The following is a 17712-nucleotide window of genomic DNA, read 5'->3' on the forward strand; positions in this document are numbered from 1 at the left end:
GGACCCAAAAACATTTTTTCAGGGCATGGAGTGGTCCAAGGGACCACTCCCTGCCCTGAAAAAATACCGAAACGAAAGGTTTCGTTTTTTTTTTAAGTGCAGCTTGTTTTCCTTTAAGGAAAACGGGCTACACTTAAAAAAAAAAAACTGCTTTATTTAAAAAGCAGTCACGAACATGGAGGTCTGCTGACGTCAGCAGGCCTCCATGTTAGCGAGTGCCTATACTCGCAATGGGGCCGCAATTTGCGACCCACCTCATGAATATTGATGAGGTGGGTCATTGCGACCCCATTGCGAGTCGCAGTCGGTGTCTGAGACACCGTACTGCATAGCAATTTGCGACTTGCAAATTGCGAGTCGCAGGGACTCGCAATTTGCAAGTCGCAAATTGCCAAGTTGCTACATCTGGCCCTAAGTCATAGCGTTGTAGGGCAATGATACAATCATAAATATTGGCCAACTTCCTAACTAAACCTGTGTTTATCTTCCAGAATCCCAGTACTTAGGGGCAGCGGCCTTAAAGAGTTCCACACTCCAAACAAATAATATCCAACTCTCCTTAACTTTCCCTGACCTGAGTCCTCTGAAGACAATACTGGGAGAGGTTAAATAATTCCAAGGATGCAAGTAAAGTCTTTGATATGATGCTGTAGATGGAATTTCAAGAAACACCACAAGCAGAAAACATCTGTTTAGATCTCCTCAAAATCAGACTTGAAGGTAATCTTGACTAGAGAGCAAGGAACTCACATGATGAGCTAAACCTGCCTTTTATCAACAGGGAGTAAAGCCAAGTACCTGGACGCACTTTTGCTTAAAAAATATTACCACCTGCTAACGCCATTTATTTGCGCCGTGCGGGCGTCAAATTTATACTTTGACGCAGGGCGGCGCAAACCACTGGTGTGAGTCATTTTTTTTACTCAAACCACTGCATCACGTCATAAAGGAAAACAACGGTAACGCAGCGAAAATGCCTGTGAGCCGGTTTACGACGACGTAAACTTGATACGTGCCATTTTTTTACACAGTTGCATCAAAAAACACCGCAAACACTGCAAAATGTGCATAGGTGAGCCAAAATGGAGCCTAGATGCTTGCACAGACCCCAGGAAGATGACAACAGACCAGGAACCAGCCAGGAGGACCCACACAAGACCCAGGGCAGGGGGAAGAAAAAAAGAAAGTGTTGCTTCCATGCAGAGGAGCAGGAAAATCTGATTAAAGAGGTGACGGAACACCAGCACCAACTGTTTGTCACCTCAAAGTTGCCAATCAGTAGGAGAGGGGCAATATGGCAACAAATTATTGACAAGATCAAGAGTGTGGCAGAAGTACGGAGAACAGTCATCGAGTGCAAGAAACGCTGGCATGACTGCAAGCGCAGGACCAGGGAAAAGAGGGCCAGGAACAGGAAGGCAGCACTGCAGACTGGAGATGGGACTCCAGCACACCAGGAGGCCCTGGACCACATGGAAGAAATGGTCGCAGCCGTCATCCCTGAGGAGATCGTCACAGGGATTCCAGGACAGGACAGCGCAGACTACCAGGAGACAACGCAAATGCAGTGTAAATCGCATGGGTAATTAAAATGCACAAATGTTAACTATAAGCAAGGGGGTGGACATACCTACTACAAAATGCATGTAAGTCATGATATTCAGGGAGTGGAATGGGTAAAGGGGCACGCCATGGGGGCATGGCCCGTTTTGAGGAAACCTGGGGCACACTACTACACAACACCAACAACCTTTGCATGGGGGTATGCGGCCATGCCAAGGATGTTGCAAAGGTAAAGCCAGGCTAGGAGGGCAGGGTACAACGTAAAACTGGCAGCATGTCAGCCAGTATTCTCCCCACATTAACTAGGGCCCAATTAACAACCTCTGGCCATACCTGCAAGTGGAATGTAACATTGACGCCACTACCACCTCTACTGTGTGTGCAGGTCTAGTAGCTAATGGCAGTAACGTCCCCATGGACCAAACACATCCAAATTAGAGGGTTCAGGATGACAATGCTATCAATCCACTGAAATCTAGACAAATGTTCCAATCCTGTCAGATGTGATTTCCCAAAGTTGCTACAAACATCAGCCATTGTCATTAACATTAGGAGGTACACAGCACTAATGTAATACCCATGCTGCATATGTCAGGGTCCACCTGTGCCTGGGTCACAATAACGCCAATTATACCATGCAACATCCCAAATCTCATACTGCTCAGACAACAGCATTGATGGGGAGGACACATGTAACTGATGACAGAAATACACCTGCACAGTCAGAGGTGGAAATAGAACACTGCTAGGACTATCAGTGAAATCCAATGTACCACACATTCCCCAACATCAGCAGTACACTTTACCAATGCTGATATCCATATTGTGCCATAACAAAGCTAGAAATAGTATATGCTACATCTCAACTACATATAGGTGGATGTGAATGATCAGAGACTGGGGCAGGTCCAGATTGTTAAGTATGGTGCTTGTGCCATCAGAGCACCCACAGCCAGTGAAAGGCCTCACCATGAGAATGGAAGTAGACAGAGGGTTGAGTAGGATAAGAAGGTGGCATTACACAATCTGGCCAGAACCAACACCTAGAGGATGTTATGCAGACAAGTCCACAAACTGATCACAATACATGCGACATGCAGATGGGGCATAGGCCTGGGAGAATGCAATATGAAAGACAGAAACAATGAACAGGAACCAAGAACACAATGTTAAAATAATCGGAAGGCAGGCATGTCACGTTACAAAGCCCACAACACAGACACACTAATGTACTGGATCTCATTACAGAGGACGATGTCTCTCCTGCGGATATGCCTGTCCTGGAATTCCCTGATGACATGGATGACGAGCTGACAAACATCAGCCAGCAGACCCTCCAAGATGTCCTTGAAACCCTCCAGAGCCCACCTTCAGTCACAAGGAGGAGCACAGATACAGCAGCCATCACAGAGGATCCACCCACCACCCCAATTGTACGACCTGCCAGCTCCTACACAGCTGGGAACTCCGACAACCCTGGCACCAGCTTTGAGCGAACTGTAGTTGGAGTACAGTAGGAGCTGGCCAAGGAGGTGTAGGTGGGGATGCAAACTATGGCAGCCTGCCAAGAGGGGGTGAGTTTGCGCATGATGTCAACTGAAGAACAGGTAGCAGCTTTGCAAGGACGAACAACAATCATGCAGGAAGTTGCAAAAAGGTTGAAGGAAATCAGCACAGCTGTAATAGAGTTGACCCAACACCTACAACAACAATCCTGTCAACGCGTGCACAAATGCAATGTTGAACCCGGTAGCACTAGTCCCTGCCACATGGCCACCTATTACCAGGGTCCTGTGCTTTGTAACATGCCAGTCTTGCAACAACTGTACTCAAACACTGTTCTTCAACCCACTGTTTATCTTGTCAGCCTGCCCCTGTGAATGTCTCTCACTAACTGATTGGCAGATCCTGTCTCTCTGCACTGTCTGACACTCCACCCCAGCATGTCCAATGACATGTCCTTTTTCACTTGTGTAAAATCACAATGGAAGATATCACACTAATGGACTCACAATCATGGACAATGTACATTCAGCACTACAGCACTTTTAAATAAATAGCACCTACACAACAACTTTGTCTCTGTGTAATGTGACACATCAACCGTGATGTCCATCAGTGATGTTAACCTGAGGTCAATGAGCATTGATTTTCTAGACACCTGACCTGAACGATTCTTGGCTGATAACTATGCACAGTGGCCTGGATTCTACCATCATCTGCTCTCCCTGAGGGTTATTTCAGAGCAAAATATCAGCCTTGCACCAAAGTGCTGTGTTGTACAGAATAACGCCTTCTCAAGGGATGTCTAAGCCAGAAAAAAGTCCCTTCGATTGTTACTGAAAGTCAAAACTTACGTATGTGACATATTTGCTAAATTTTACCTAACACACACCAAACAGCATGAAGGGATGTGTATGAGTTTCCATACAAATAAATAACCGTGCTGAACATTGTAACAAATGATAGGTGTGAGTTATGTATACCATACTACATGAGAGCATACTACCACTCACCTTATAAAGATTTGCTGGGATATCAGGCTGCAGACAGACTTTACACAGTGTCCCCAATACCAAATGTGGTAGCAAAATATGTGACATTGAAAACATACAGCACAAAATACCCACACTTTGGGATCCATAGTAACCGTGAGTGGTGGGTGCAATGGACGGCCAAATCTTAGCTAAATAGCTTTGGTGTAGCTGCCAATGTAACAGCTCAGTTGGGATATGGTTGCAGCATGGGACACAAAAGCAAATACCAAAGAGACACGGTTCACTCATGACAAGGCCCTGCTCTACAAGCATGTGACACATACTATAAAGGATTACCTAGATATTTATTAAACAGTAAAAATAGAAACTAAAACCAGGGGAAACACCTAACCTAACCTATTCTACTCTAACTACAAATTACCCACAACTGTCCCTAACTAACCTAAGCTAAACTTACTTATCACATCTAACTAAACAATATAAACATCAACCCCCCACCCCCTTTATAAGAGGGGACACATGGAGGACAACAGATACTAACCTAAACACATGGGAGGTCATTACAACATTGGCGGTAAAAGCCGCTTACCGCCGTGCAGAAGACCGCCAATACACCGCCACGGCTGCGGAATTCCGCCACAGCTATTATGACACACATCTCAAAATACACACACACATCTCCAAAACACCGCCACATTGGACAATTCCAAATACACACACCTGATACACATACAAACACCACTCCCACACACCCAACACAATATAAAACACACACCCACATCACCCACAAACCCTTATGACCAAAAATTAGTCACGAAGGCCAGAGAGACAGCACTGATTAGACAATCCCACCACACAGAGGCACACAACACCATCACCCACACACCATCCACGCACAAAACACCACACACCACTACACATCACTACACTCATCACCACATACACCACCTCACACATCACACACACCACCCCATGGCACGCCAAAGACACCCCCGCTTTTCCGAGGAGGAGCTCAGGGTCATGGTGGAGGAAATCGTACGGGTAGAGCCACAGCTATTTGGCTCACAGGTGTAGCACACATCCATAGCCAGGAAGATGGAGCTATGGCGCAGAATAGTCGACAGGGTCAACGCAGTGGGACAGCACCCAAGAAATCGGGAGGACTTTAGGAAGAGGTGAAACGACCTACGGGGGAAGGTGCGTTCAGCGGTCTCCAGGCACAACATCGCGGTACAGCAGACTGGCGGCGTACCCCCACCTCCTCCCCCACAACTAACAACATGGGAGGAGCAAGTCTTGACCATCATGCATCCAGAGGGCCTCGGAGGAGTCGGTGGAAGAATGGACACTGGTAAGTCAAATCTTCACTATCATATCCCCCACCCTACCTGCATGCTATCACACACCCCCACCCTCACCCTCACCCCCTCACCTATCACTCCAACTCCTCACTAATGTACTAATAACACAAACCACCCATCCCAACACCAAGCCCTGCATGACACAACTAAGCATGGTCACCGCTCACCAAAGCATGCTCACTGCACATACCCAGAACAACCCCCTAACCATCATCACACAAGCCCCCACACAGGAATGCTAGCACTGGGGTACACAAACACCCACCCATTGCACACCATGACACACACACATGCAATAATCATGCTCTTATGCCCCTGCAGGATCACGAAGGACCGTCACCACACCGGAGGGTCCAGACATCTCCACTCCACCCACAGAAGAGGCCCACAGTGACAATAGCAGCTTTGCCCTACTGTAGCCTGATGACCAGCCCGGACCATCGTGGGCCTCGGGACAGTCGGTTCCCCTTGCACAGGCACAGCCCAACACTGACCTTCCACCCTCTGGTAACACCAGCACGGCACCCACCCAGTGGGCCCAAACCTCCGTACCCAGGACAGGTCAATCAGCTGTGTGTCCACCACTACAGTGAACCCAGGATAACCCACCACCCCAACAACAACAGGGACCTGGGGTCAGTGGTAGTGGACACACGGTCCAGGGGACGGAGGCACAGGAACACAGGGGAACTGGGAGGGCTGCTGTACGACAAGGGGCGGACAGGCCTAGGGAACCCACTCTCCACGAGGCCCTCTCCTCCATCATGGGAGCATACCACCACTCCCAGGAGACGATGGCGACGGTCCTGGTCAAGTTTCAGGAGACCCAGCGCCTGCAGGAGGAACAGTATTTGGGCTTCAGGGAGGAGCTCAGGACCATCAGCTCTGCTTTGGGCACCATCGTAGGGGTGCTGAAGGACATACAGCAGACCTTGAGGGACACCGTGGCACTCCAAGGGGCCCCTGACACTAGCCAGGACGATGAACTGCCCACCACCTCCGCCGGCGCTAGTGGACAGGACGCCCCGCCACAGGACCACCACACCAGCACCCCACCCCCTGCAGACAGACAACCACCACGCAAGCGGTCCCTGAGAACCAGGAACAGGACAGAGCAAGATGGCAAGACCCCCGCCAGGAAATGAGACCACCCTGATTGTCCCCCCACCGTCCCACTTTGTTACCCTGTCCATACTTTAACTGCCCCAGCTCCACTTCCTATGCCCAGATGGGCAGTCCACCTGTGAGACTAATAGACTGGACTCTGTCATGGACATTCCTCCACCATCACCCATCACCATTTTACAACCCCCCTCCAATTTTGAGCACTTAAATAAATACCCTTGAACCACAAAACATTCTGGAGTCAGTCTATGATTTTGTAAAATGTATTATCAATGACAGTGTCAAAATGCTTTTTTAGTTGTCAAGGCAACATACCAATGTCACACATCACAAGTCCTTGAAGGATGCATGCAGATGACACGCGTTGGTAACCACACCTGTGAAACCGTAATGGAAAGGAACAACTCAGTTACAAAATAATCCCATTAAATTACACACAGGATAGAGTAAGACGTGTGACAGTGAATGTAATGTTAAAAATGAAAATGTTCTCACCTGTGTGTCAACGGAAATATTTCTGTATGACTGACTCCCTGTTGTCGTTGTCTTCTTCCTCAGCTTCCTTCTCATCACTGTCCACAGGCTCCCCAGGCTCCACAGCTGCCACAACACCGTCATCTGGACCATCCTCCTGCAGAAAAGGCACCTGGCGTCGCAAAGCAAGATTGTGAAGCATCGAGCAGGCTATGATGATCTGGCACACCTTCTTCGGTGAGTAGAATAGGGAACCACCTGTCTTATGGAGGCACCTGAACCTGGCCTTCAGGAGGCCGAAGGTGCGTTCGATCACCCTCCTAGTCCGCCCATGGGCCTCATTGTAGCGTTCCTCTGCCCTGGTCCTGGGATTCCTCACTGGGGTCAATAGCCAGGACAGGTTGGGGTAACCAGAGTCCCCTGATAGCCACACACGGTGCCTCTGGAGTTGACCCATCATATCAGGGATGCTGCTATTCCGCAGGATGTAGGCGTCATGCACTGAGCCAGGGAACATAGCATTTACCTGGGAGATGTACTGGTCTGCCAAACAGACCATCTGTACATTCATGGAATGATAACTCTTCCGGTTCCTGTACACCTGTTCACTCCTGTGGGGGGGGGGACCAGAGCTACATGGGTCCCCTCAATAGCACCTATGACGTTGGGGATATGTCCAAGGGCATAGAAGTCACCTTTCACTGTAGCCAAATCTTCCACCTCAGGGAAAATGATGTATCTCCTTACGTGTTTCAGCAGGGCAGACAACACTCTGGACAGCACGTTGGAAAACATAGGCTGGGACATCCCTGATGCCATGGCCACTGTTGTCTGAAAAGACCCACTAGCAAGGAAATGGAGCACGGACAGCACCTGCACGTCAGGGGGGATTCCAGTGGGATGGCGGATTGGTGACATCAGGTCTGGCTCCAACTGGGTACATAGTTCCAAGATTGTGGCACGGTCAAACCTGTAGGTGACGATTAAATGTCGCTCCTCCATTGTCAACAGGTCCACCAGCGGTCGGTACACCGGAGGATTCCGCCATCTTCTCAAATGTCCCAGCTGACTGCACCTAGGAAGGACAACAGCGAGGGTCAAGTCAACTTTTTTCCAGGTATGTACCCACAGTTAAACAGAACACGACACCAAACACAAAACCCTTCCTGTATGTGTGTTGAGTGTGGGCCTAGCTATGTGTGACGCAGAAGTAAATGAAGCCATGTGGGCCCCTGAAATGGCGGCTGCCTGACCTCTAAACTGGGACAATGGGATTGTGGGGTAACTGCGTTGCCGTTGCACACCGTCGCAGTAGGCGGTCGTAGACCGCGGCGCAATGCTGCATTGGTTAACATTGGACCCCATGGGTCCCAGGAGCCAATGAGGAAGTGCGCCGGTGGTGATGATACGCACCGCCGCGGACGTCACTGCCGCGGACGTCACCGCCATTTTCTAGCTGTTCAATCACTAGATACCTGATCTTCGACAGGAGAGGACCTACACTGCAAGTGCTGCTGTGACCTCGGTCTGGAAGCGACGATGGCTGCTGCATCTGGGGAAAGGGCCCCTGCCTTCACTGCTCAGGAGTAGGAGAAACTGGTAGACGGGGTCCTCCCCCACTACACGCTGCTCTACGGTCCTCCAGACCAACAGGTTAGTACACAGGTAGCACGTTGTACGGGCTAGGCCTGGGTGGAGAGGGCTGGATGGAAGAGGGAAGGGGCAGAGTTCAGGGAACATTAATGCATGTGAATGAATGTGCCACATGGCTAGGGTAGGGAGGGGGGCCACGCACATCGACGGTGCGGTTGTTAATGACTTCTCTTCTTCCCTTGTGCATGTCATGTAGGTCAGCGCCCACCAGAAGAAGGACATTTGGCGTGCCATCGCCAAGGACGTCCGGACCCTGGGGGTCCACCAGAGACTGGGCACCCACTGCTGGAAAAGATGGGAGGAAATTTGCCGCTGGAGCAAGAAAATGGCGGAGGCTCAGCTGGGGATGGCCTCCCAACGTGGGAGGGGTGCCCATCGCACCATGACCCCCCTGATGTTCAGGATCCTGGCGGTGGCCTGCCCGGAGTTGGATGGGTGCTTGAGGGCATCACAACAGACACAAGGGGATGAGTACAACATAATTCTGGACTTTGCGCGCAGTAGAGGGGTCGGGTGGGGGAGGAGGCCTGTGGGTGTACCTAGGCCAGGCAGAAATAGGTAGACTAGGCCCCTCTGTAATGCAGGCCATGTGGCACTCTACCCCACCGCAGTAGAGTGCCAAATACAGGTATAGATGCCCCTGTGGCATTCATGTGTGCAGATGTCCAATATAGCCATGTAGGCCAGATCCCAGAAATTGCATCTGCAGAGGCCAGGAGCACGGCGTAGTGCAGGGGGCTGCTGTGTCTGTATTGTCCGCCAACGGTAGCCGTATGCCATGCACTCAACCTGTCTTTCTTCTGTTCCCACCCCTTTTTTTGCTCTCCCTGTTCTTTTGTGCATCAGTATCATCAGGCGGAGGTACAGTGGCACCGGAGCACGAGGGAGCTGCATCCCACATGGCCATGGAGGGCCACACCACGGACTCAGAATGCACCAGTGGGACGGAGGGCGAGGGGAGCTTCACGTCGGCTACCTGTTCATCAACCAGCGACACGGATTCGTCCGCCGATGGGAGCTCCCTTGTGGTGGCGGCACCATCTGTGTGCCCCACTTCTACAGGTACAGCCGCCACCTCCCCTACCAGCACCGCCCTCCCAGCAGCCCCTCAGCGTTTGCCCCGGGCCCGCTCACCCAGGAGGGTGGGCATCACCTTCGCCCCAGGCAACTCAGGCCCTGCCCCAGTCACCCCTGCTGCCCTCAGTGTGGAGGCCATTGACCTCCTCAGGTCACTCACTGTTGGGCAGTCTACCATTGTGAATGCCATCCAGGGTGTAGAAAGGGAGTTGCAACACAGTAATGCATTCCTGGAGGGCATTCATTCTGGTCAGGCTGTCCTTCAGCGAACCCCACAATCTCTGGCCTCAGAACTGATGGCAGCCATTGTCCCTGTGTCTAGCCTCCCCCCTCCAACCTCCTCCACCCAGTCCCAATCCCCTGTACCCCAGCCCATCCCAAGCACACCTACAGACCAGCATGCACACACGTCAACACACAAGGGAAGCTCAGGCAAACATAGGCACCACACAACCCACAGGCACACACACAAGCATCACCCACGTGCAGACACAGCAACATCCACTGCCTCCACTGTGTCCCCCTCGTCGTCGTCTCCCTCCTCCCTCCCAGTGTCGTCTACACTCTCTGCTGCATGCACTACATCTACAGGCACTAGGACTCGCACCAGAACACCCAGCACCACACCCCGCTCACCTGCAATCACCACCTCCACTCCCATTTACAAGTCCCCTGTGTCCTCTCCCAGTGTGTCTGTGACGCCCCCTCCCAAAGTACACAAACGTGGGCACCCACACACCCAACATCCATCCACCTCACGACAGCCTCCAGTACCTGCACCTGCACCCAAAACACCTAAAGTTACACCTCCTACAACCACCTCCTCTTCCTCCACTCCCAGACCCCCTCCAACTACCCACCCCAGTGTTCGTCAGAAACTGTCCCTGTGTAAAGTTGACCTTTTTGCCCCCACCCCCCTCCAATTCATCAGTCCCGTCGTAGCGCCTCAGCCAAAAAGCCTCCAATACCAGTGGTGCCTGTTCAAGGTGTGTGGAGTGCACCGTCCACCAGGGTAGGCAGTGTGACCCGGAGCCAAGGCACTGGTAGCCCACCCCCTGTAAAGGCTCTGAAATTGGAAACTGGCCAACGGGACCCTGTGAAGACTCCTGGAGGCAAAACAACTCACAGGTGTTCCAGGGGGATTGCAGAGTCAGCTGTGACTCCTCCAAAGGTGGGGCGGGCCAGAGGAAGTCTGCACAGCCTAGTGTGAGCAGCACGGCGGAGAAGGGCGCATCCTTCCCGGCGGTCGGGACGCCACCGCCAGCACCATCGTCACTGGTCAGGAGACCACCGCCAGAGTCAGTGCCCAGGAGGGCCCAAGTATTGTCACTGGTCAGGAGACCACCGCCACCGCCGGAGTCAGTGCCCAGGAGGGCCCAAGTATCGTCACTGGTCAGGCGACCACCGCCGGAGTCAGTGCCCAGGAGGGCCCAAGTATTGTCACTGGTCAGGAGACCACGCCGGAGTCAGTGCCCAGGAGGACCCAAGTATCGTCACTGGTCAGTAGACCACCGCCACCGCCGGAGTCAGTGCCCAGGAGGGCCCAAGTATCATCACTGGTCAGGAGACCACCGCCACCGCCGGAGTCAGTGCCCAGGAGGGCCCAAGTATCATCACTGGTCAGGAGACCACGTCACTGCCGGAGTCAGTGCCCAGGAGGGCCCCGGCTGCCACAGCCCCGCTGGGCAATGAGGGAACGTCATGCCACACACCAATGCCCAGTCCAGAGAACGTCATGCCACACACCAATGCCCCGTCCAGAACCCACATGGCAAAGCACCGCTGAACAGTCCAGAACCGCCATGGCAAAGCACCGCTGAACAGTCCAGAACCACCATGGCAAAGCACCGCTGAACAGTCCAGAACTGCCATGGCAAAGCACCGCTGAACAGTCCAGAGACCGCCATGGCAAAGCACAGCTGAACAGTCCAGAACCGCCATGGCAAAGCACCGCTGAACAGTCCAGAACCGCCATGGCAAAGCACCGCTGAACAGTCCAGACATCGCCATGGCAAAGCACCGCTGAACAGTCCAGAACCGCCATGGCAAAGCACAGCTGAACAGTCCAGAACCGCCATGGCAAAGCACCGCTGAACAGTCCAGAGACCGCCATGGCAAAGCACCGCTGACCAGTCCAGACACCGCCATGGCAAAGCACCACTGAACAGTCCAGACACCGCCATGGCAAAGCACCGCTGAACAGTCCAGAACCGCCATGGCAAAGCACCACTGAACAGGGCGTGCACCGGGGAAGAATGAAAAGGCCGCCACATCAAGCATCGTTATCCCATGTGCAGGTGGGACAGTGACAGGACAGGAACTTCCACGGGGAGACTAATCCAGTCTGGGCACCAGTCCCCCTCCAGAACCAGTGGAGGCTGTTATCTACTTTGGAAACTGTGGCTTTGCACTCCCCAGGATGGTACAGTGGGCAAGCCACCCACTGTAGAGACTTGAGAGACTGTGGTTTTGCACTCCCCAGGATGGTACAGTGGGCAAGCCACCCACTGTAGAGACTTGAGAGACTGTGGCTTTGCACTCCCCAGGATACATCAATGGGCATGGAACCCCATTGTGGATCTGGCTTTGCACTCCTCCGGCTGAGGTGCCCCCCCTTCCCTTCCCCCTGAGGTGCCTGTAGTATTTCTATTTGATGCTCCGGCAGTGTTCTCTCCGTGTGTGGACAGGTATCATTTGTGGGCCTCGCCCATGCATTTTTGAACTAGCGGTGCACGGACATTTATATGTGCATATCTGCACTACTTCTCGGAATGTATATACTTTTGTATGATTTTCTAATATACCTGTATATTTTTGAGACATGTATATTGATACATTACAATGTTTGGACTGATTTTGTTTTGTCTTTGCATTCTTCCGGGGGGGTTGTGGGTTGTTACTGTGATTTTAGTGAATGCATTTGTGTGTGTTTTGTAATATGTGAGGGTGGGGTGGGGGTGGGGGTGTTGCGTGTGTGTCCCCCTAACTTTTGCCTCCCCCCTCCCCTATGTCATGGGTGCAGTACTCACCGTTGTCGTCGCCGGCGCAGGCGTCGCTCTTCGTAGATGAGTAGGAATACAAGGGCCGGTAGGATTTGGAATTCCGGCTCCATGGAGTCCTCCTTCCTCGTGGGATGTGTTCAGGTGAGAGTTTTCCCATTGCAGTAACTGTTTCCGCCGTGTTTTTATCCACGGTGAATCCGCCCCGGAAAAGGTGGCGGATTGGTAGGTTGTGATACTATGGGCGGTACATTGTCTTCCGCCTGTCTGTTGGCGGTGACCGCTGCACTGCTTGTCTGTACCGCCGTGGCAGGCGGTGTGTTAAAGTGGCTGGCTTTGTTGGCGGTTTCCGACTGGGTCATGATTCCCTTTTTTTCTCCGCCGGCCTGTTTGCGGTATTACCACACCTTTAACACCGTCCGCCAGGGTTGTAATGACCCCCATAGTATCTTACACTAAACAAAGATATATTTTATATATATATATATATATATATATATATATATATATATATATATATATATATATATATATATATATATATTCTTTTTTTTTCTCCATTTTTTAATACACCAAAACCCCAACATTGCCATACACACATAATAAAAAACAGTTGAAAAAAGTATGAAACCCCCACCCACTACTACTAACTAAACTAACAGCCTATACTAACCTAACACTAAGCCCCCTAAACCCACTAAGTTAAAGAACCAGGAAAGAGGAGGGAGGGGAGGGAATCATGTCGGAGTAGAAGCCTACAAGTTGGCCCTCCTCACGATCTTTTTAATGGCACGCACCCTCCGGTTAACTTGTGCCACCTCCTGCTGCAGTCTGGTCAATTTGCGTAAGACAAGGTCTAAGTTCCTTTGCATCTGGGCAAAAGCTGCATGGTCTATGGCTGCAGCAGGGGTGGTCTGGGTGCCATTCGATGAAGTATGAGCCCTTGTGAGTGTCATGTCCGTATGCTGAGGTTCAGGTGGTGCTGTGACTGGTCCTGCAGCTGTTGCTCTAGATGGTCCAGCAAAGGTCCCAGCTGCTGTTGGTGCCACCTGGGTAATAGTGGTGGTGCTGGTGGTGGTGGCTGTGGTGGACACGGAAGGGCCCCCTTGTGCAAATGCCCACCACACTGCGGTCGCTCTCTCATGGCGATATCGTCTTGCTATGTTGCGGTACCCAGACTCCACATTCAGAATGTGGCGGTAACGCATTGCCCTGCGTTGAAACTCTCGAAGCTGGATGGGAGTCATATTGGCTGCTGTTAAGACGAATGGAAAACCAAACATTAGGTACTGCATTGTGTGAAATGGCTCAAGAAGTAAATCAGACAATACATCTAATGTACCTGTAACAGCCCATATCATCATACAGATCACTGATAGTCCCTGAGTAAGTACATGGCAAGACAGCCTACAAATCTCCTATCATCAAATAGCACATCCAAACCCTACAAGATGGGTAACAACTGGAATGACTTTGGCATCATAGTTCTGCCAGTTGTCAGGTAAAAATCATGCTGCATATACTCCACCACTGACAGGCCAACACATTTCTGTGTTCTGGATTTCAATCTAGGGCCACAAGATCTGCGAGTTTTCAATGGACTTGCCAGTATAGAATGCATGTGCTAATCATGAGTGGGTATCCTAGGTTTGGGCAAGTGATTTACTAATTTACATGTCAGTGTACCAAACTTGGATCATCAGTCCGAGGTACACTATTCACAACCCTACGCCTGTGTCTGAGGGGGGTGGACAAGCAACTAGTCATTTCTAACAACAAGGACAACCAGGAAGCTTTGGAAAGCTGTACATGGGTTTGGCCAACACACCACAGGTAAAGAGGAACTCCAAATAGGATACACCCAAACCTTGGACAATCCCATCAACACTAATCTTTGGAAATGCAGACCATCGCCTACATCATTTCCTACCAGTAAGCCATGACTTACAACAAACAGATAGATGCATGCACACCTAGGCCATTGTACTCAAGTGCCTCATACTCGTAACACAACATGTGGAGCATTCGAACAGTGAACCCTCCCCCCCAACCCCCACCCCACGTCCGCCCCAGCGCTTTGAGACCCTCACGAGTGAGTAGCACACTCTATAAATTTATTTGATTGATTGATTGATTGATTGATTGGAGCTACATGCTGCTAGGAAGTTAAACATACAGTCCAACATGTTCATTAGTGAATATGGAAGCTGAAGTCTGTGGGTAAGACTTTGGCATCTCTATTCTGTGAAAATCAGGGTCTGACTTGCTGACTAATTAACTAATATGGTCCATTGCTACATTTTCTGATTTCAAGTTTTATCCACATAACTCATCCCTATTCACATTGCCGTGCCTACAGGACTGACCTAGAATCCCAAACGATGCCAATAGGATAAGGATTGGCCAACTCAAAGATGGTGATAAAATGATACTCCACTGAAGGAACAAAACAGATGATTGACCAGCGCATCACACCTTGCTATATGTCCAACACACAGGAGTCAATCACACACCATCAGCAAACACGACACAGAACAGAAATATCAACACTTACTGGAGATGTCTGGGTCCGCAAATCGAGCCACCTCTCCAATAGTGTAGGGTGCCGGTCCACCTGTAAAGCATGGAATGAAGAAATGTGCTCATTGTCGGTGCACTGTACAACACTTCAAAATACAAATACTATGGGGGTCATTCTCACCGGCCGCCAGGGTCACCGACCACGGGAGCACCGCCAACAGGCTGGCGGTGCTCCTAAGGGCATTCTGACCACGTCAGATGCGGGAAACCGGCGGTCTCCCGCCGGTTTCCCGCTGCCTTGCAGAATCCTCCATGGCGGCGGAGCGCGCTCCGCCGCCATGGGGATTCTGACACCCCCTACCGCCATCCTGTTCCTGGCGGGTCTCCCGCCAGGAACAGGATGGCGGTAGGGGGTGCCGCAGGGGCCCCCGTAAGAGGGCCCCACTCAGTATTTCAGTGTCTGCTATGCAGACACTGAAATACGCGATGGGTGCAACAGCACCCGTCGCACCTTCCCACTACGCCGGCTCAATTCTGAGCCGGCGTCCTCGTGGGAAGGTTGATTTGCCCTGGGCTGGCGGGCGGCCTTTTGGCGGCCGCCCGCCAGCCCAGGGCAAATCCCAAAATACCCTCAGCGGTCTTTTGGTGGGGGAACTTCGGAGGGCGGCCTCCGCCGCCCGTCGAAGTTAGAATGACCCCCTATGTGTAATATTTACTCAGAAAGTAAAGCCTCTCAGACATGATGATACTGCATCCTACATACCACTGCAAACATGTACAGACCCGGGGACTCTAGTGAGTTAAACACACATGTCCGCACACATGCAGTGGCCCTAACTATCATGTGTTGGCAAACATGCTCCTTCATTAGTGAGCAGACAAAATCATGGAGTGTATTCCTCTCATCATGTGTATCCATGAGAGACATCCAAAGCCACTTTCCGTGAGGACTGCAATACCAGTCACCCAGACATTGTGACTAAGACCAATTTTAGACACACAGGTACAATGTACAGACAGTTGTTAGCCCTCAATTTGTATCATTTTCTTCATTTGATGGGCCACAGCTATGGTGAGTTGCACCAACCATAGAGATATGAACCCGTGTGCATACCGTTTGCCAGCCATCCCTAATTGAAATGTGGCACTACAAACTCAAAATATCAGTCTAAGATGTTACCTGAGGTCAGCTATTAATTGTTGCGTATGTGTCAGAATCCAGTTCAGACATGTATCCCAAAACAATTGAGGGACAATATTTCAGAAACATTTCTGGATTTCAAATATGTTTCCTGATACACTCAACGACCACACATGTTTGAGCCACATTACCATCATCAATTGTCGTGAAGCCAGCACTAATTTTCAGGCTCCTGTTGTGTTTAGAAAGTTAGTCTATCTCTTGCGTCAACAAATGACGGTAATGTGTAGGAAAGTTGTATACCTCACAGGCAACTGTGGCTCATATCTATACATATTTTGCACAGCATATGTGTTGCTGTTTGACACAAAGGCGGCGCAAATTCCAAAAGACAATTGTATTTTGTAAGTTTGCACCGCTCTTGCTTCAAAACAGGTCGCAATTGCGGTGCTAACAAAGTAGAAATATGGCCCTGTATATTTCACTAACATTCCACATGTTCAAAAACATTGCCGGCAGAATATGAACAAATCAGGTCCTGTCACTACAGAGCATTTAAACGTGCACATTACTCTGATTTGTACTCACCAATAGGGCCACCAATTACAATCCCCAGGTGGTCCAGCAGATCTTGCTCCCTGGCAACAAGGTCATCCCAGCGGCGCTTCAGCTGGTGGTCATTTCGTGATGTGTTGTATATTCACTGCAGATGGTACAACACCTTTGCCCACCGGAGCCTCCTTGCCTCTGTGTGATAGCCTTGGATCACACGACCACCTGCCTCTATCGTCAGGGGTAGGAAGTGGCACACCAGCCAAATAAACCTCTCCCATCCTGCCAGGACGAGGCCTACCCAACATTATTGTACCAATAATAAAGAGGGGATAAAGGGGAACAAAGGAGAATAGTGGGAAAGTAGGACAGGAAAATGCAAAAAAACTACAAACACAGCCCAACTATACCCAAACTACCACTACCCACAACAGACTCTCAACACAGCAAAGACAAATGTTGACAACACAACTGACCACAAAAACACTCAGACAGGATACCACAGTCAGTTATTATACACAAAAAGACAATTTAAAGACCACACTGGAGACAAAATCACAAAATGCACAAAGAGACAAGTCTATACACAGCCACACAGTCAGGAAATATCACAGACTGCAAAGTGAAAGTGAAAGTACACCCACTGTACCAATTCTGTAAACAGGATATCCTATTACATCACTTCCTGCCTCAAATGCGGTGCGTTTTTCTTGTTATGCGTCAAAATATAATGACGCACATGACAATAA

Source organism: Pleurodeles waltl, chromosome 2_2 (genome assembly GCF_031143425.1).
Source record: "Pleurodeles waltl isolate 20211129_DDA chromosome 2_2, aPleWal1.hap1.20221129, whole genome shotgun sequence".
Lineage (NCBI taxonomy): Eukaryota > Metazoa > Chordata > Amphibia > Caudata > Salamandridae > Pleurodeles > Pleurodeles waltl.